This window comes from Trematomus bernacchii, unplaced genomic scaffold (assembly GCF_902827165.1).
Source record: "Trematomus bernacchii unplaced genomic scaffold, fTreBer1.1, whole genome shotgun sequence".
Classification (NCBI taxonomy): Eukaryota; Metazoa; Chordata; class Actinopteri; order Perciformes; family Nototheniidae; genus Trematomus; species Trematomus bernacchii.
Window position 1 is genome coordinate 15,219,421 of NW_022987727.1, and position 19,984 is coordinate 15,239,404.

The window sequence follows — 19,984 nt, forward strand, 5'->3', positions numbered from 1 at the left end:
AAGATTGTTATGCTGCCCAAACAGGGTAATTTATCTAGTAAATAATAAATAGTAAGGTATTTGAATTAAGGTAGAAGATACGCCCACAAGCGTCTAATTGTGGATGGGTCAGGCACTGCTACGTGTCTCTCATTTCTTTCAGAGATAGAACCTCTATGGCTTCATCGTAATCGCTTTCAGCATTCAAACATAGGTCTCAGGTATGTAAATGTTCTGTAATGGCTGTAATGGCTCTATTTAACATGATTGGACCATTACAGATGGAGCAGTGATGCTGGAGTGCTTTGGCACCCAGTACATGAAAGGGAACATGATGTATTACAGTGCTCCTTGGAAGGCTGAGCAAGATGTGCACGTCTTTATTTAACCCCGTCCTGCTGCAGCATTTCTGTTCAAGTGTCGTCACTCAAGCCAGACTTTAACCATGTAGGAAATGTTCTTGCTCCAACCAACTAAGACCAAGTAAGGTTGTCACAAACCAAATGTATATAGAAAAGGGAGCCTGTGGTGTTTTTTTTAAACTAAAAAGGAAATATTCTTGAAAAATATTTGTTAAATATGATAAAACACCAAATTGTGCAGCAAAATAGAAGCAGACATAATAGCAGAAGATGGTGCCGTATACTGGCAGCAGGGACTAATTGCTCTAATAGAGAAAAGTTCCAGTATTGATGGAAAAAAGCCCAATATGTCTGTCTTTTTTGGAAAATTAGATATGGAAAGGCAGGGTGCTGTTGTGCATAATGGCACAGATGAATACAAAAGATAGCAGTAGACTCGGAGTTGTTCGGAGATAACAAGGTGTCGTCTCCCGTAGTGGCAGGCGTGTATTTATGCCACAGGACAAAGACAAGATGCCATTAAACTTGTCATCTGACAAAATAAAGCCCTGTGAAATTAAGGTTGCAGAGAAATACAAGGGCAAGAAAACAGCAGTGCTCTGATGGCATTTTCTTCTTTAACTCATGTTAGTTGTTTTAAAATAAGTTTAATGCCTTCGGTGTGAAACGGAGAACCCTGTTTGTCCCGACGCCAAAGGATGGTACTCAGAGCAGACACGATATTTACTACTTTCATTTTGTTTTGAGGCAGCATCTTATTGCTTATTGTGTATCGCTATTACTGCTTCTAACTGGGGCTAATTTATTTAGATTAAACAGCACAGTTGTTTATACAAAATACATTGTTTTGTCTGAGGTGGGGTTAGGAATGCAATTTCACCAAGAGATTGTTTTATGGAGTTGCAGAGGGATAAAGTGTTGCAAGATTGATTACAGTAGATGAGGGAAAAAGGTTTGTGACTGTAATAGCCTGGAGGTATTTGGCAGGATAATTTGGCTTCCTCATCAAGCAGTGCTTTATCCTTACAACAGATTATAATAAAGCAAAAGACTTAGGTTATTTACCCATTTTTCAACCCACAGCTGCAGGTTTAACTTGTGTAATTTTGGGCTATAAGTACTTACTCTATAGACAAATTGATGATAAACCTGTCAAGTGAATAGAATGGTGCTAATCTACACCCTTATATTTAATCCAAAGGCTGGCACACACAAAATCATCTCCAACAAGAGGGTTTGACATATTTACTCTGTGACTTATTCTAAATCATATCAGTGGACAAAATGGCAAGAGAATGCCCAAAGGTTTTTCTGATTACTTTCCAGTAAGTGAATGTCCTAGCTCCTGAAAGGCCAGAAAGGTGAAGGTCAAGGACAGTCAACATTGGTCAGGTCCTGTAACCTTTGGAAGATTCGTTTTTTTAGATACTGAAGTGAACTGAATTCAGTGTTTTCATGAAAGGTTGGAAATAAAATGTACCTTATTTTACATTTCAAAATTCTCAGTGGTGTGTCCTTTGAGGTGGCAGCTTTGGAAGTTGTCCACTTTTTTCAACAACGTTATGCGTTGACAGCGACACTGGCAGATTTCTGAGGATGGACTTAATGCTTATCGCCATGCTAACAATGTTTTAATCCCTAACTTAGTACAGAAGTCCTCGGGGCTAAATGCTAAAATCAGCAAGCTAAAATCAGCATGCTAATGTAGTCACAATTACACTGTTGGCATTTTAATGTAAAACATTTGTAATGTTAATCATGGTTACCACTTTATTTTGGCATATTATCATGCCGACATTTGACAATTAGAACTTAAAACAAGATGGGCTGACGTTTAGGAGGTATTGGTCAAATGTGTTTTTGACCTGATGATGGCACTTGATGAAAAGTCAGAGGACCATCACAGTGACTGTAATTCAGTTAATGAATGTCTTTTCAATATTTCATGTCAATCCATCATGTATTTGGCAAGACATTACGGAGCCCTGGAGGGTTCATAGAGAGAAAAATAAATAAAACAAGGCCACGTTTTATTAATTCGTGTGCACGAGATGTAATTGTGTGGCCTCAATTTAAATAAAACAAGGCCACGCTTTATTAATTTGTGCGCACGATATACTTTCCCGTTCGCACAAGATACTTTCTCGTGCGCACGATATACTTTCTCATGGTAAAACACATCGAACTGCCCGAATATTATGTGTGTGTGTGTGTGTGTGTGTGTGTGTGTGTGTGTGTGTGTGTGTGTGTGTGTGTGTGTGTGTGTGTGTGTGTGTGTGTGTGTGTGTGTGTGTGTGTGTGTGTGTGGGGGCATTTGTTTATGATAGTGTTGTTCGTTCCGGTGCACTCCGGCAGGACTATAGCACAACATCGAGATTAAGATTAAACACATTTCTTTCACTTGGGAATACACATATAACTATGGAGAACCAGATTTGTGTAAATTACTGTTCATGGTAATTTGAAAACAAATGCCGGACACACCGAACACACGCACACAGAGCGGAGCTGAGCACAAACACACACACGTCATGCGCCCTGGTGACCGGACATCTCCTTCATAAAACGAGTAATAGGGGGAATACTCTGGTAGTTCGATGTGTGTAGAGGTGTGTATGGTTAAACGTAGCAGCCTCGATCTCTATTCAGCTGTTCTAATGAAGGGAAACACAGTGAAGTAAACAGTAAAAGGCACAGCTCTTTGCAGCTGGTGCTGCTCTTCTCAGATTCTGCTGAGTTACACGTTACTGCCTCCAGTGCCCTGTACGACCAAGCCAGTTCAACAGACCATGGATATGTTTGAGTTACCCGGCTTAACTAACCCTAACAAACGCGATCTCGCTAAGCGGTCCTACGAAGCTGGTTATCAACTCAGTAAATCAACCAGGGTTTCTCTGTCCGGCTGAGAGCGCGTTCACGTGAAAGGGACGGGGTTAGCAACATTTGACCAATCACAAACATGGAGAAGCGTGCTGACAGCGCAGCGTCATACTTCATGAATGAATAGTAAATAGCAAATACTGCTTCGTAGTACAGGCCACTGGTGCCGCAGAGATTTCATGAAGTGAAGGAGGTTTTCCTTCTATAAAACAGCTGTGGGCAGCAGATACTGTGAGATTCACGGACAGGAATTCATAGATCAAAGCAGACTCCGAAATGTCCCTAAATGAAGTCCGAGTTTGAAATATATCTCAAATAATGTATGCACTGCCATTTCTCCACATAAACATAACAGTCTGCAATGAAACGGTTGTCTCCTCTGTGCTCCACTTCCTACCTGGCGCACCGGTAATTTTCTCGTGCGCACAAAATGCTTTCTCGTTCGCACAAAATACTATCTCGTGCGCACAAAATAGTATTTTGTGCGAACGAGAAAGTATATCGTGCGCACAAGATACTTTTTTTTTCTCTCCATGAACCTTTAGGGGCTCTGTAAGACATTTTGGTCTGTAACTAAAAGGTTAACTCTGCTGGTGGTGCAACTTGAAAACTAGTTGCTGAGACATTACAGAAAAAAGGGATAAACCTACTAAACCATATTGTCCTTTTTTGTGTTATGATGCTAAAGTGTCTTGAAACAGTGTTACCAGTATGACCCTACATAACGGGATGAAGGGTATCTTTTCTGCTTTTCCTGCTCAGTGAGTTCTCTTAAGTAAACATCGGCTGATATCTGATGGGTTGTGTCTGCTTGCATTCTGCCTCACTTTCCCCCCAAAATGCCCAAACTTATTTTTGAATCTATCCTAATGTCTTCATATTTGCAGCCAGTGCGTTTTATATTTAGACAACACTTTGCATATAGATAGAAAATGTCTAAGAGTTGTGTTATTTCTGAGCGCAGAACCATGGAAGGTCTTCACCCAGTCATTGGTTGAGATTGCAGAGAAAGGGGAGCATATACAGTCCCCTCCAAAACTATTGGAACAACGAGGCCAATTGCTTTATTTTTGCTGTACACTATGGAGCAGGCACACTGAGCTCAGGAAACTGCCCACGCTCTGCTAAGCCTTGAACTCACCACAGATGTAGGTCAACTCCTCCCCCAGACCCAACCTCCTAATTAGCTCATAAGGGAACTTATTCCGGTGTGAACGTGATCGGCTCTTAGTTCCATGGGGGTACTAAGTGCTGGGAACTAAGTACGGCAAAGTACTTGGTGTGAAAGCGGCTCTTGTCTCCCCTTGAGTGTTGGTGAACTGAAGTTCCTGTTAAGGCATTAGTTATATTGATTAGTGGTAAGTAGCGTGCAACAAGTACCTGAGGTAAATGATGAACTGCTTATTACTGTATTGTGAAACTAATGTACAATGTACAAGGTGGTTATCAGCTGCTGCTTTGCTTTGCTTTTAGCTGCTTTGCTTTTAGCTGTTTTTGCTGTGGTGTTATATTTGGAATATAGTGTATTTTAACTTGGACCAACTGGGTTATTGATTATTTCTTTTGATTAACGTCTGTTTTTGTTGCTTTTAGTGGAGTGGAGCCAGCTAGTGGTGGAGGCTAGGCACACTAGTGTGATTCCCCTCATGGCCTGTAGTGGTAGGAGCACTGGTACACAGTGTGCAGTGAAACGGTTTGCAGTGAAACGGTTTGCGGTGAGACTTGATTTGCTCTGAACACGGTTGGTGGTTTAGTTGGTGCGCCCCTTGGACACACCCTTGATAGACTGCCTCCCCCTGGCTGGCATCCGCCCACTCTCCCTTCCCCTTTATTGATTTTAGTCATTTTCTATTGGAAGTGTGTTTTTATACAAAAGACAAACGTAAACGTTTAGTATTAAAATATTGTAATAAACTTTGTTATATTCTATTATAGATCAATTCTGTCTTCCTTATTGACCTTCTCCACAGCCACTTCCATCTATTAAGAATTGAGAAATAAAGACAATTGAATTCATTCCTGAAACACGTTCTCTGTCTTGTCTCAGTCACTAAACTTGTGTAGCCTTTTTATAACTGAGGTGTTAACTTAGTATAAATAAAATAGTTCCTGGGGTGAAATTGTCGGGAAGTTTATATATTTTGGTGGCTCTGCCTTTAAAGGTCCCATGTCATACTTTTCCGGTTATTACCCATCCTCTTGTGTGTTATGAAGGTTTTTATGCATGTGAACGGTCTGCAAAGTCACAAACCCTCAAAGTACACCCTGTAGCGAGTAAAACTCTAACACAGAAAAGACCTGTCTATGCTGCCCCAGAACGCCTCGTTGGAGGTTTCTCTTTTTCCATTGTTTTCTTCCTGGGTACAGTGACGTGCCCATACCCAAATGGACCCATTGGTCTGCGCACTGTAGGTGTGCCACGTTTGGGGGAGGGGTTGCGTGTGCTAGTGGAGGCTCGCAGATGGGGGTGCTGCAGCCCCCTCAGCATCCCCTCCTTCCCGCGTCCATTCGCGATGTCTCGCTGTCTCGCAGACCCCACGCAGCAAGCAGGAAATGAACCCAGCTCACACTGTCCGCTCCTCGCAGCAGCGAGCCGCGCAACGTCCCGCCAACACGGCACCCAGACCCCACGCAGCATTCTCATCTGTTTGTCCTTACTGGTGTCATTTTCTGGTTGCTAACGCCATTGTAACACATAATCACTGATGTTCCGCTGTAACGGTGGAAGACCATAGTGGCAGACTCATCAGAACAGAGTGGGCGAGCTGACCAATCAGAGCACAGTGGGCTCACAGGGAGGGGGGGGCAGGAGCTCCAACAAGCCGTTTAGGACAGAGAGTGAATACACATACTATACAGAGATGCTGTATGAGAAACCAATGTGAGTTTGGAAAATTGCACAATATAAATCTATTCTAGTAGACCTCAACAATGGAATTATGATCAGTAGAAATGGCCATGACATGGGACCTTTAACACCGCGCAGCAGCACCGCCCCGCCACAACTAGAACAATTAGGTTTGACATCAAAAGATGAATATGAGAAAAAAAGTCAGTATTTCAGCTTTTCATTGCAGGTATTTACATCTAGATCTGTTAAACAACTGAGAAGATAGCACCTTTTGTTTAAACCCACCCATTTTTCATGTGAGCAAAAGTATAGGAACAGAGACTTAAAAAAGTGTGAAAAGTGAATAATACTTAGTATTTAGTTGCAAATCCTTTGCTTGCAATAACTGCATCAAGCCTGCAACCCATTGACATAACCATTCTTCTTTTGTGATGGTTTTCCAGGCTTTCACCGCAGCCTCTTTAAGTTGTTGTTTGTTTTGGGAGTTTCTCCCTTCAGTTTCCTCTTTAGCAGGTAAAATGCACGCTCAATAGGGTTGAAGTCTGGAGATTGACTTGGCCAGTCTAAAACCTCCCACTTTTCCCTGATAAACTCCTTGGTTCAAGGTTCAAGGTTCAAGTTCAAGGTTCTTTATTGTCAATCTGGCATAGCTACAGAGTAATTATGTAGTTGAAAATCTTATGGTGGTTTTGGAAGTGTGTTTTGGGTCGTTGTCTTGCTGCATGATGAAGAATCTCCTAATCAGTTTGTTTGCATCTCTCTATAACTTGGCAGACAAAATGTTTCTGTAGACTTCTGAGCAGTCTACCGCCCTTCCCTACTCACGAAGGGCTACTCACGCTCACGAAGGGGGCCTCAATTAGCGGAGGCAGCCACACCAGAAGCGCAAATGCGATGCACGTTTATGCGGCGCAATTACTGGAAGCGCGCCACAGTTGCGAGGGTCCGGCACTCCACTAGCTTTCTTACTCAATATCAAGCCACAATTATTGTTTTTAATTTTAAAACGTATAATGTCTGACTTTTTTTGCCGTCCCTGAGGAAAAGAAATGGGGCTAAGAGCCTCAGAATACTGAAATCAGTATTTTTTAAACCTTTTTTTCCTTCTAATTTGTTATTCTTTTCTAAATAACACACTGTTATTTACTCAACAATAACACACAATTATCCTTGTTTTTATTTATTTGTTTAATTCTATAATCTCGTTTTTTTTTGCCGTCCGTCAGGAGCTGAATTTCAAAATAAAATATCTCAGCTATGGTTGAAGCTCGGTGATTGGATTGTTTAGCCGCAATGCACGTTGGGATATGGTGTTAATGTGATATGAAATCCAAAAAACATCCGAGTGTGCTTGCTTTTCTCGAAGAAAGTCATTACATAACGGCATTGTAATACCCGGTTCGGCTGCATTAAATATTACACATCTGCCGTAGTTCTCTATTTATAGAGCCCTGATGAGAAGACTTCTAGACAAACTGGAAGAACTGCCACCGCAACTGAATACGTGACGTGGATCATAAATATATCAGCAATTAAACAACATCTTCAATTTCTCTTCACACAATACGTCTCCTTGCAGTATCAACATTAATTCGGCGGACTTTTATATTTGATCCAATAGATAGGTTATATTTACACCATACCGGTGCAAAGCTGATAGAAAAGGACTTGTAGTTTTTAAAGATATTACTGATTTTCTTTGAATATGAGAATGTAAATACTGAGTTGAAAGAATAGTCAGGGGTTTTGGGTGATGGGAGACACATCTATGGAATCACAATTTCTTACCATTAAATGATGGATATACCTTTCTGTCTGTGATGTTTTACAAATCAGATATTAATATGTAGAAGTAAAACATGTGAAATAATATAGCAATATCCTGTACAATTATGTGAAAACATGAATAAAACTACACCATTTTTTTTTTTATATGTTATATTTGATGAAAAAAATATTAAGAGTACATACAAAAAGGGGGAAAGTAGAAGGTCAATGTTAGAAATATAGAATATAAAAAATCAAGAAGATACTGTAAGTGATCTCTACAATAAAACAGTTTACTGCCAGATGTACAAAGATATTAATAGGAGGATGTGCAAAACAGAAAAACGAATTAACCTTTATTTAAATATTAAAGAATACTTTAGGTTAAGGTCTTCTTTTAAATAAGAAAAAAGCTTTGGGGTTATCTACAGATAAATATTAAGCCTGACAAAGTACTTAACGCCTAATATATTGCTTTCCTGCAATGTTAACTATGTTGAAGCACTTATTTTAAAGGGGACCTATCATGCAAAATGCACTTTTGTACGTCTTTTATACATGAATATGTGTCCCCGGTGTTCCAGGGAACTCACCAAGTGTCAGAAAACACAACCCTCTCTATTTTCCTCCATACCCAAATCTCTAAAAAAGGGGCTGCAACGGATCTGATAAAAACTGATCCAGATTTGAACACTGTCCTGACGTCAGGACAGTGGCGCTACGGCTATTGGGCCAACTCCACCAATCAGGAGGAGACAGCCACGGCCATTGCCGTTCGAAAGCGCTGGAGACGCTGTAGTACATATGCCAGGCCATTAGATGGTGCTGTTCTCACAGAATCAGCCCTTGCAAAAACAGAGCTAGAAATTGTCAAATTGAGCAAAATGAGGCATGGCTAAAATGCATGATCTGTTTGGTATTTTGAAAAAAAAAAGTATAAATATGCCTTATATAGGTATGGTCCTACACTATATTATTCAAATATAGCATGATAGGTCCACTTTAACTGATATTATCCATATGAATTATACTCTTATATATGTAGATAGTAAAATAAATGTGCAGAATATGACAGTTTAATGGTGGAGGTATACACACATATTGATAGATGTCTTGTAATGCACTGTTGAGGAACCTGCGACCCAAGTTTTTCATTCATTGCATAACTTCAACGTAGTTGTGTATATGATATGTCAATAAACCTTTGGAAATCTAGACATTTTGAAAGAGATGTGCAAAATAGCCATTATATACAGTTTTTAATGAACGATTAAAGAATAACGAGTAATGCATATGCTTTAAAGGGATCTGCAGATACATTTTTAGTCTTTTGAAGCATCCACTATCAAATATCTCTCATGATTGTTGGCACTTGACAATCACCTTCCCTGAATTTTACTCAGGTGTAACTAAAGTCTGATTTAAGGGTTGTTTATATTTCACATCATTAATCAGAATCTGCAAAGTAACTAAAATATATGTAGTGGAGTCAAAATACCAGGTTAACCTCTGAATTGTAGTGGAGTAGAATTACAAAGTAACAATGAGATGTCATGTGGGTATATATTAATGCTGCCCATTATGGACACAAGCAATTTTCCCCCATGTATTAATTATATGTTTTAAATTTGATAACACCAATGTGTTTAATACTGGCAACTTCTAATTGTGGGAAAAACGAAAACGTTCCCAGTAGAGACGTCCCATAGAACATTTTGCGAAACACAATAGCCAGCATGTGTAGTTCTGGGGGGGGGGGGGGGGCTGGTCCCGTTCGAGTCCAGTTTTGGATAGTCTGCCGTGGTTTCGTTCCATTTCAAAGTGCTGTTTGACGCTCGGCGTAACCTTGGCGCACTGCCACTCCAACATCCAATCCCATAGCTTGAAGATTAATCACGGGGTTTGTCAAGCAAAGGGACTGTAGTCCCAAACGATAGCTGAGGATTATGGGTAGTATAGTGTATTCGGCAGAGGTGTGGACTCGAGTCACATGACTTGGACTCGAGTCAGACTCGAGTCACCAATTTGATGACTTTGGACTCGACTTGACAAAATCACAAAACACTTGCGACTCGACTTGGACTTGAACATCAATGACTCGGGACTTGACTTGGACTTGAGCCTTCTGACTTGAGGTGACTTGATACTTTAATTCAGGGGTCTCCAACACGCCGATCGCGAGATGCCGCTAGAAGAGCAGACTCTAGTCGGGGAGAGCAGAATCTTCAGCCGCTCCTACTCTTGCTGTGAATCCATGCAGGCAGGGGCGGGACTTTATTTTGCTGGGCCACCATGCGGCCAATCATATGCGAGGACACACTAGGATCATACCATTATGTGAAAGAAGGGTGGGGGGCAGACGCTCCAAAGACAGCAAGTGTAGTGGTACAGGCCAGCTACACAGAGCGACGGGGAGACGGGGAGCCGGATTTAAATGCAACTGCGTCGGAAAAAGCCAAGAAATGAGCGAAAACCGAAAAAAGAAGCAGCATCTGGCTGCATTTCAATGATATTGGAGAAAGCAAAGCTGAGTGCAGGATTTGTAAAATGAAAATATCCTTCAGAGCAGGGTTTTTTTTTGGTAACCACTCAGGATTTATTGTCAGAGATGGGAGAAATTCAGATCTTGTACTTGAGTAAAAGTACCAGAGTGTAGGAATACTCGGTTACAATAAAAAGTCCTGCATTGAAAATGTTACTCAAGTAAAAGTAAAAAAGTATTAGCATCAAAATATATTTAAAGTACCACCTGCAGAAGGATCTATATTCAGGTGTTCTTTTCCCCATAGAGACGCCTCGCTGCACATTATCCCTTGCATAAAGATAGATTGTGGGTCCCTTATAACATGTTGTACACAGTGGAAATAAACATTCTGGTCACCTTAACATCAGGGATCTTATACATTAAACTCCTTCTGAATCAAACTGTCATCAAACTTTCATATCACATTAACACCATATCCCAACGTGGATTGCGGCTAAAACATCCAATCACCGAGCTTAAACCATAGCTGAGGATCTTGGGTAATCAGTTCAGTGGGTGTGTATCGCAATGATGCTCGAAATGTCCCATATAGGCCTACGTCTGTTTCCTGTTACTTTATTTTGAAATTCACTTCCTGACGGACGGCAAAAAAGCCAGAGATTATAGAATTAAACAAATAAATAAAAACAAGGATAATTGTGTGTTATTGTTGAGTAAATAACAGTGTGTTATTTAGAAAAGAATAACAAATTAGAAGGAAAAAAATATTACAAAATACAGATTTCAGTATTCTGAGGCTCTGAGCCCCATTTCTTTTCCTCACGGATGGCAAAGAAAGTCCGACATTATACGATTTAAAATAAAAACAATAATCGTGGCTTGATATTGAGTAAGAACATGTCTTTATGAACCCCACAGCTTCCGGTCTTCCAAGACCCGACCGGACAAAAAGACGTGGTGCAAGCACGAAACACACTACCAATATAAATACATTGCTTTTAAAATTGTTCTGTCTGACACGAAAAAAAGGGGAATATCGTGTTGGTAAACACGAATCAATAGATTAAATGTCGTGACTGTAACACGAATCAATAGATTAAATGTCGTGACTGTAAAACGAAATGCCCTGAGACTGGGTTGGCTACAGTACAGTACAAGTACTTCTGGGTGTTTCATTCAAGCTTGACTTTGTGTGTGTGGCACGAGCGCACGAGTGAGCGAGCGAGACAGAGAGAGAGAGAGAGCACCGGTTCCGGAGATTGTTGTTGTTAGCATCTGGTTAGCTAGCTGTGCTAACGGATATTAGAAGCTGTTTCTACAACAAAGTGAAGGGAAAGTCCTCTCCTGTCAGATAACGTCAGCTCGGTGAGCTAAAGGACTCTCTCAGTGTTTAGATAGTTAACTTTAGTCTAAGTTATCTCAGTGGGTCTCAAACTGTTTGATCACCATTTATGTAAACAAGTATTTCCAAGGCACACCTTTATATGATCATTATAGTTATAAAGAAATAAGAGAATCAATTAAAAACAGGTATAAAATACTATATGACAGTAAAACAAGAATACAGTTTAAAAGGGGAGTGATTAGTAAAATAACCTTAAAGAAAAAGTACATCTGTTAACAGTTCTGTTTCATATGGGTGTTGAGAGATGTATTCATAGATCGCCCGGTACATTAATGGGAAACCCTACATGTTTGAGCACCCTCTATGAAACGTCAAGCTACCCCACAGCACCCCCAAAAGAAAATCTCTGGCGCCACCCATGCAGATGAGCTTGTGTGTTTGGATCATGAGCAGATCCTTTATTTTTCCACACGTTGGCCTTTCCATCACTTTGGTAAAGGTTAATCTTTGACTCATCAGTCCATACAAAAAATTCCCAGAACTTTTGAGCCTAATCTCTGTGCTTTTTGGCAAATTCAAATCTGGCCTTCCTATTCTTATTGCTAATGAGTGGTTTGCATCTTCTGGTGTAGCCTCTGTACTTTTGTTCCCAAAGTCTTCCGCTAACGGTGGATTGTGATACCTTCACTCCTGCCCTCTGGAGGTTGTTGGTGATGTTTCTTTACAGTTCTCACAATGTTTCTGTCATCAACTGCTGATGTTTTCCTTATTCGACCAGTTTGAAGTCTGTTGCTAAGTACACCAGTGGTTTATTTCTTCTTAAGGACATTCTAAATGGTTGTACTGGCTATGGCCAATGTTTGTGCAACGGCTCTGATGTATTTGTCATGTTCTCTCAGTTTCAAAATTGCTTGCTTTTCTCCCATAGGCAGCTCTCTAGTCTTCATGTTGGTTACACCGTTTTAACTAAAAATGCACAGGCAAAACCTAAAGCTAAAACTGAGAGTAGACATGCAGTGCTATTTATATTTATATTATATTAAGTGTTCATTTCCTTTTAGCTGTTTTAATTGCTAAGGTTCATAATTTCCCTTCATTTGGTGATGGATCATAACTCTACATTAATAAAAAATGAAAACCACTAAACACTACAAGAAGAACAATTTCAATTTATAACTAAATTATGAAACTGCTGCTAAACATGTGTCAATACAAAATATTTGCAGTCAGTGGTAAGCTTTGGGACAAACATTAGATGCAATAAAGTGGAGTTACTCACATATCTGACTTTGCATGTATATTTGTAACATTAGAGAACCAGTCCAGGAATGGCCAAAATTATTTGTTTTCCTTTTAAACGAATGTACTGTAGCATAATGATCCATCACAACCCATCAAAATGAGACTAACCCTAACCCAATTAAAACATCCATCCTTGCTATTATTTAAAGGAAATTGGCACTTTATGGGAGTTTGAATGAATTAAATAACAAAATCACACGAATTAGCTGTAATATGACCTTGCCTAATGAGGTATTTTGAAATGTTCAACAAATTAGCTTGCTACAACTTTAGTACGTTTTTTCTTTTGCTGTGGAGGGCAATTTAAATCCTCTGAAAAGATATGATACCTTGTGACAACAGCAACACATGGTCGTTTTATCTTAAATATGTCCTTTTTGACTACAGGGCTTTCCAGGGGCAAGCCTGTGGCCAAGCCAACCCTTAAAAGCCACAAACAAACTCCAGTCAGTTAGCCAGTTGGAGGCCATTTCAGACCCTGCTGCTTGTGTTAAAGGTCCCATGACATGCTTTTCCGGTTATTACCCATCCCCTTGTGTGTTATGTAGCTTTTTATGCATGTAAACGGTCTGCAGAGTCACAAACCCTCAAAGTACAGCCTGTAGCGAGTAAAACTCTAACACAGAAAAGACCTGTCTATGCTGCCCCAAAACACCTCGTTGGGGATTTCTCTTTTTCCATTGTTTACTTCTTGGGTATAGTGACGTATTTCGGGTATAGTGACGCAACGTAACGAAACAGCCATTACGTTACATCCGCGGAGCCGTTACGTTTGGACCAATCCACGGACTTCCTCACACACACACTCGGTGGGACATTGCGAGGCTTGCTGCTGTGAGGAGCGGGACACTGTGAGCTGGCTCACTGGTGTGGGGTTGGCGAGACAGCGAGACACCGCGGAACTCAGCCTGGGCACACACACAAACTCTCAGCCAGGCTGCAGGTGTGTGTGTGTTTCGGGCCGGGTTTCGCTGTGTCTTGCTGTCTCGCAGACGGCCACTGGGCTCACAGGGAGGGGGGGGGGGGGGGCAGGAGCTCCAACAAGCCGTTTAGGACAGAGAGTGAATACACATACTATCCAGAGATGCTGTATGAGAAACCAATGTGAGTTTGGAAAATTGCACAATATAAATGTATTTTAGTATACCTCAACAATGGAATTATCATCAGTAGAAATGGCCATGACATGGGACCTTTAAGGGTCATGAAAAGTGCATGTTGCCCTGATGGCTTGAGCGGTGTGTGGGGGCAATGAGCTTGTTTTTCCTCTCTCTGAGTCTCTTAGGATCTCCAATGTGTCACATACTGTCCATAATTAAGGCATAAGGGCATGCTGTGTTGATGTTTGCAAGAGGAGAAGCAAAGAAGATGGGACTCTCTGGATTTATTTTGTTCAACCTTTTAACACCTTGCTTCGCATTTATGCAGCTCCACTCAGGCTGCATCTCACTTCGGTTAAATGGAATCCTTGCGTCCCTCACTTGCGTCGTTTCCCTTCGTCTAGTCCCTCCCACCAGGGAAGCATGGAGAGACGCAAGGAAACCACGAGAAGCAGGGAAATGAGTTTTAAGAACAATGGGACGTCCTTTCCTCCGGAGCGTCACGTGAAGCGACGTCCCTTTGTGATGACGCCGCACAGCTGATCGTCTGACAGCAGCCAGCTCTGTCCCCGTTGTTTTCACAAACACCCCCGCCTCTGTTACTACACATTTACTGACATAAACATTTGTATCATCTGTTGTAGACCCAAATAAATAAAATAAAATAACTCATTCTCAAAAAAAATAAACGCCATTCTTAAAATGTATAAACGAAAAAAGCGATCATGAAAATGTTTCCAATAAATGAATAAAATGATTTTTGACCACTTTGTTGTTCAGATATATCACATATTTGTTACTAAATGATACATTAATTGAAACAAAACACAGTATAAACTGAGGAGTGACTCCAGTGAGTTTAATGTGTTATTTTCACTCCGCTGGGAAACTGCTCTCATGTCAAGAAGCAACAGATCAGTGCATGCGCTGCATCGTCCAATCAGTGAGCAATACACAGTAAGGGTCTGAGGATTTCACCGGAGGATGGTCTGGTGGTTCCTCGATTATCGCTCCTCCGTTATCGCTCCTCGCTCCTCGATCCTCGGTCCTCCGGCACAAATAAGGCCACCGGGACGCTACTCAAGATGGCGCAGACAAATCAACTTCCGGTGATACAGAGACCGAGGAGCGAGGAAATGAAAAATAAGAGAAGTGAGACGCAGCCATAGTCTCACCCCAAGGAAACACTCGGAATAGAAAATGGCAGCTGGTGGGGTATGTGCTTTCTCTACATCTAAATTCTGTTTTAGAGGGTTAAGTGTGTACGTGTGAGTCACTTCACCCGCCAACACTTTTTTACAGCTGGGCTAACAACTGCAAGCTGTGACCTTACAAGTTGCAACCGTGACTTTATAACCTTTATTTCACCCAGGGGCAAACATCTAAGTGCAAATCATCTTTATATTACAAAACGTTCCGATATTGCCTCGGCCTAGTTTTGATGCACGATCCCAATAACCTTTATTTGTAACAATATGACTTATTAATGACATAAAAAAGCACTGTGATGTCACTGGATGTGTTTTTTTTCGTATCGGCACAGAGAACAATATCCCTTAATGAAAGAACTGTAGAGAAATAGAAGTGAAGCAATATTGTACCAGCTCTAGACCGCAGGCGCTTAATTCTGGTGGGTGAATTTGGTTGCCAGGGAAACAGAGCATCCAGCAATGCAGAAGTGCTAGAATATATTTTTCATGAGATTGTATAAAATGGGGAAAAGAAGGTGAACGGAGGGCGGTGGTGTCAAAATGCACTTGCATAACTGTTTGAGCGTGGCTACAGGTGTAGCAGCAGGTGGGCACAGAGACCCTTTATCGACGGTCACTGTTGTGGTGTGTGATTGTTATCAATTATAGCAGGATCATATCATAAGTAAGGGATAATGTGCAGCGAGGCGGTCATTATGGGTAAAAGAACACCCGACAGGCGGAGGGATCTTGATCAGCATGAAGTGCATGCAGTTTGCTTTTCGGCCAAACTGTATACAGTTAAATCGACCGGACTTCTTTCTGCAGATGTGAGCGTCCTTAACAACGGTCAATAAGTCCTTGACAGCGGTCTGTACTACAGGATTAACAATGTGTCACGTGTTCTGAATTGACCAATCAGAATCGAGTATTCAACTAAACCATGTAATAATACAGCTTAAAATACATAGCCCAAAGGCAATGTAAGGGGGTGGTAATCATAGAAAATCCCCCATGTAAATAAATGTAAATAAATTATGATTGCCATTATGTTGTGTTTGTTTGATATCTTAATCGGTATGCATGCTGGAAGAGTAAAGGGAATGGATCCTGTGTCGACACATGGAATACACTTAAAGCTGAACTACAATACAATTATTCCAAGTTTTCTTTTCTCCCGTCTTGCGCCTCCTCGAATAATTTCCCAGCTTGAGGAGCACATCAAAAGCCTCGGTGGCTGCTTCTTAAAATGCTGTGCTTCTAAAAAATCTCACAGTTGACTGGCTATCAAATTGTGTGCATCAGTGATGATGATAATGCCGGGTAATAATGGTTGTAACGCATGATAAGCGGGCGACATTGCAACATCAGAGACAGCAGTTTGCAACAGGCTCAAACTGGATGAGACACAAGTTTTGCAGACCTCTCTATCGACATTTCTAATCTCTCTTGCGCTGTCAGAAGGCTTCTAGGGCTGTGGCGAAAACGTTCTGGTTCACCATGCAAGACTCCCCGATATGAACCCAAAAAATGCTTTGCTCAGTGAAAGCTTTATTCAACTGCTGCATGAATCTATTCCAGCTTGCATCCAGCCTCGATCACCCCCCCAGTATCAGAAGCACTCAGCCAATAAGTTGCTATAGGGATCTGAAGATGTTTCCCAGTGGCGAAGAGATAAAACTACTAATCCTTTTGCTCACAAAATAAACTGAAATTGCTACTTGATGCCTAAGGATAAGTATTATGTATCAAGAGTGAGTAATCTACTTCAGGCTGCATGAAGCCATATGGTGTTCCACAGGGCCCATCATTCACTTTCACAATCCAGGAAGACGTGCCCAGGGCTGGGATAAGTATCTGGAAGGCTCTCCTGTGTCTGTTAGTGCTCTCAGGGTGGACAGAAGTAGCTTTTTCCACTAATTACACCCAACCAGCCTCAACACCCACCCACTGTGGCCCTGTGTTTTCAGATCACACCTCTCTGCTGCTCCCCTCAGTCCTCTCCTGTCCTGCTTCTTTTCCTCCTGTCCTGATTTGTTCTCCCAGGGGATGGCCATGTCAAGCCATACTGCACTACATTTTAAGTTCTCTTCTCTCAGCCCTGATCCTTCCTGCTTCTTCTTTACAACAACTCCCACTGGGATTCCCTCTGGCCGTGGTCATGAACACATTCACAAGAATTTGGCTAAATCACCTATTATTTTTTGCAAAATTCTGCTTTTTGTCAGGACATGTTCTCTTAATTGTTAACATGCAATTCCTCCGACACCATGATCCGAAACATTGCACTTGTCAAAATGTCATTCGTGCAAGTGCAATGTATTACACAGCTGAAAAAAGTTCATATTTTTGCATTGGTTGTTAACAATGTGCAGATTCAATCATTTATTTTGGTTATGAGAAATTTAAACCAAGTTGCTTTTCCTTTTTTTTTATGTTTCCCAAAGTATTTTTTTCAGAGAAAGATAGAAATGTTTACGATTTCCCCAAAAACCTTAAAATCCACAACCCCAATGGAAACCTTTCGGTTCTTTGTTGCATGTCATGCCTCTACCTTCCCATTTGTATATGGTCCATTGTCTAATAAAAGGCAAAAAATGTCACAGCATTTTTTTTTCAAAGCCAGTTGACAGCGTTTTGCAATTATTATTTTTATGAACCTGGAAAAAAAGTTGCTCCGATTGGCATTTTTTTTTTACTGTTTTTCACTGTTAAAAAATCTTACAGCCCCCAATGCGTCATGGTACATTCAGGACATTCACTTTTTTTCCAAATGTGTTCCAAGATGTCAGCATTAAATAATTTGCAATAGTGTAATAGTATGGTGAATTCATTCTTAAGATTTGGCCTATGAAGGATGCAACACCTGCAACAGCCATACAGTAGTTTGGACCCAGCTTTGGGTGAATATAACCTTCTTTTGACACATAATATTAAACTTAGTTCCTAACTGAAAGAAAACCGAGATCTTCAGATCTGGAAAATCAAGTTAGAAAAGTAATAAAGATATAAAGTGTTTTTCCTTCTCTACGTTTTTTTTAGGTTAATGTGATGGACTAAAAATATGAAGATCTAGTAAATTGAACCAGTTTACTGTAATAGATTTTGGCAGATGCAGTGTGGGGCCTGAGGGATAACAGAACATCAGACAAACGATATATCAGACCTAGGAGAGATAAGTGTTAGAAAACATTTTGAAAAGTTTAAATCCACATGTGTATTGCTTACTCTGGCCTTGCACTACTTTTGAAGCAGCATTATTCAAAGACCAGGGTAAAGTGTCAACTCCTGTCACATTGATAAACCTACAGTTTCAGGCCTCTCCGGAATTATGATGATTAATTGAAATAAAAATAATGACCCAGCATTCATCACTGGGGAAAGAACATATCTCCTGGCAGACGATTTCTGGAAGTAGAAACACCATTACCTGCTTCAAAACAGTGCTCACTAGCAACGTCATTTTTCTTTTGAAAAGCTTCTTCTGAAACAATCAAACTATTCTGGGGCAATTTCTGTTACTGAAATGATAATCTGAAGATGAGTATATAAGATAACTAAGCTGCTATTAATAAGCAGCATCTTGCATTTTGTAAGTTTCAGAGTAGTGACTTATTTTGCCAACTGTAGTTCAATTCAGATTTGCTCATTTCCTGATGCATATGCTGAGATGCAATACTAGCAGTTTTCATTGGACAAAAAATAAGAGTTCAGTTAAGAAAGGATCAGATTCTGATTAGCTTTAATTTTGCAGCGACTCTCGCCAGAATAGGAATCAGGACAGTCTTAGGTAAAAATACTCATGAATCAGAATCAGGGGGTGAGTGTAGCATTGATGATGCAGGATGACATCACCAAAACTTTTCCCGTCCATCCCCATGACTTCATGTTTACATATCTTGGTTGGTTTTTAAAAATCCAAAACCCAATGCGGACGTGTTATGGACATAAACTACAGGGGACATAGTATGATTTTGTACCTAACTCATGCACATATGTTTGCCATAGTGGCTGTCGGGTTCAAAATATCTAATCCACTGCTACAACTGTGGCTGTCGCGACATCCTTCCTTTGTTTTGTTCAAACTTTTTTTGTTAGATATTTCTAATGCATTATCTTTTCATTTATTAGTGTTACATATAGTTATGATGACTTGTTTTATGCGACTCGTGGTTTATCAAGATAAAATAATGTTCTTTTTAAAACACATACAAAGAAAATAGGCATTTACAATAGTCAAACATATCCAAAACAAGAGAGGCAAAACTCAAACAAAATAATAAACTCAAAAACTATTTATCTTTATTATGTTGTATCTTATTTAATTAAATGATTAAAAACGTTGTCTCGATGGCGTCTTCCACGCTTGTCCATATTAGTGTTTCTTAAAGGCTGCTGTTGTGGGAATTGTAGTCTTCTATAGTCCCTTTACTACAGTGGTCTCTACTCTGTGACAATATTATTAGACCTATTCTTGAAACAGAAAATTGGCTCCAACAGAAAAACACAGAAACAGAGTTGGCAATGGCAGAGCCTAAAAAATATGGCCTCTTCTTTGAGGGTGTTTCGGGGTAGATTAAAATGGAAGCAACATTTTCTGAAAAATTAGCATCATTACCATCTTGTAAGATTTCATTGGGAATATTTTGAGATCGTAATATAGAGCTTGGTGTTAAAACAATCATGTTCAAAATCCTTATAAAACTTTGGATTTAGAAGCACA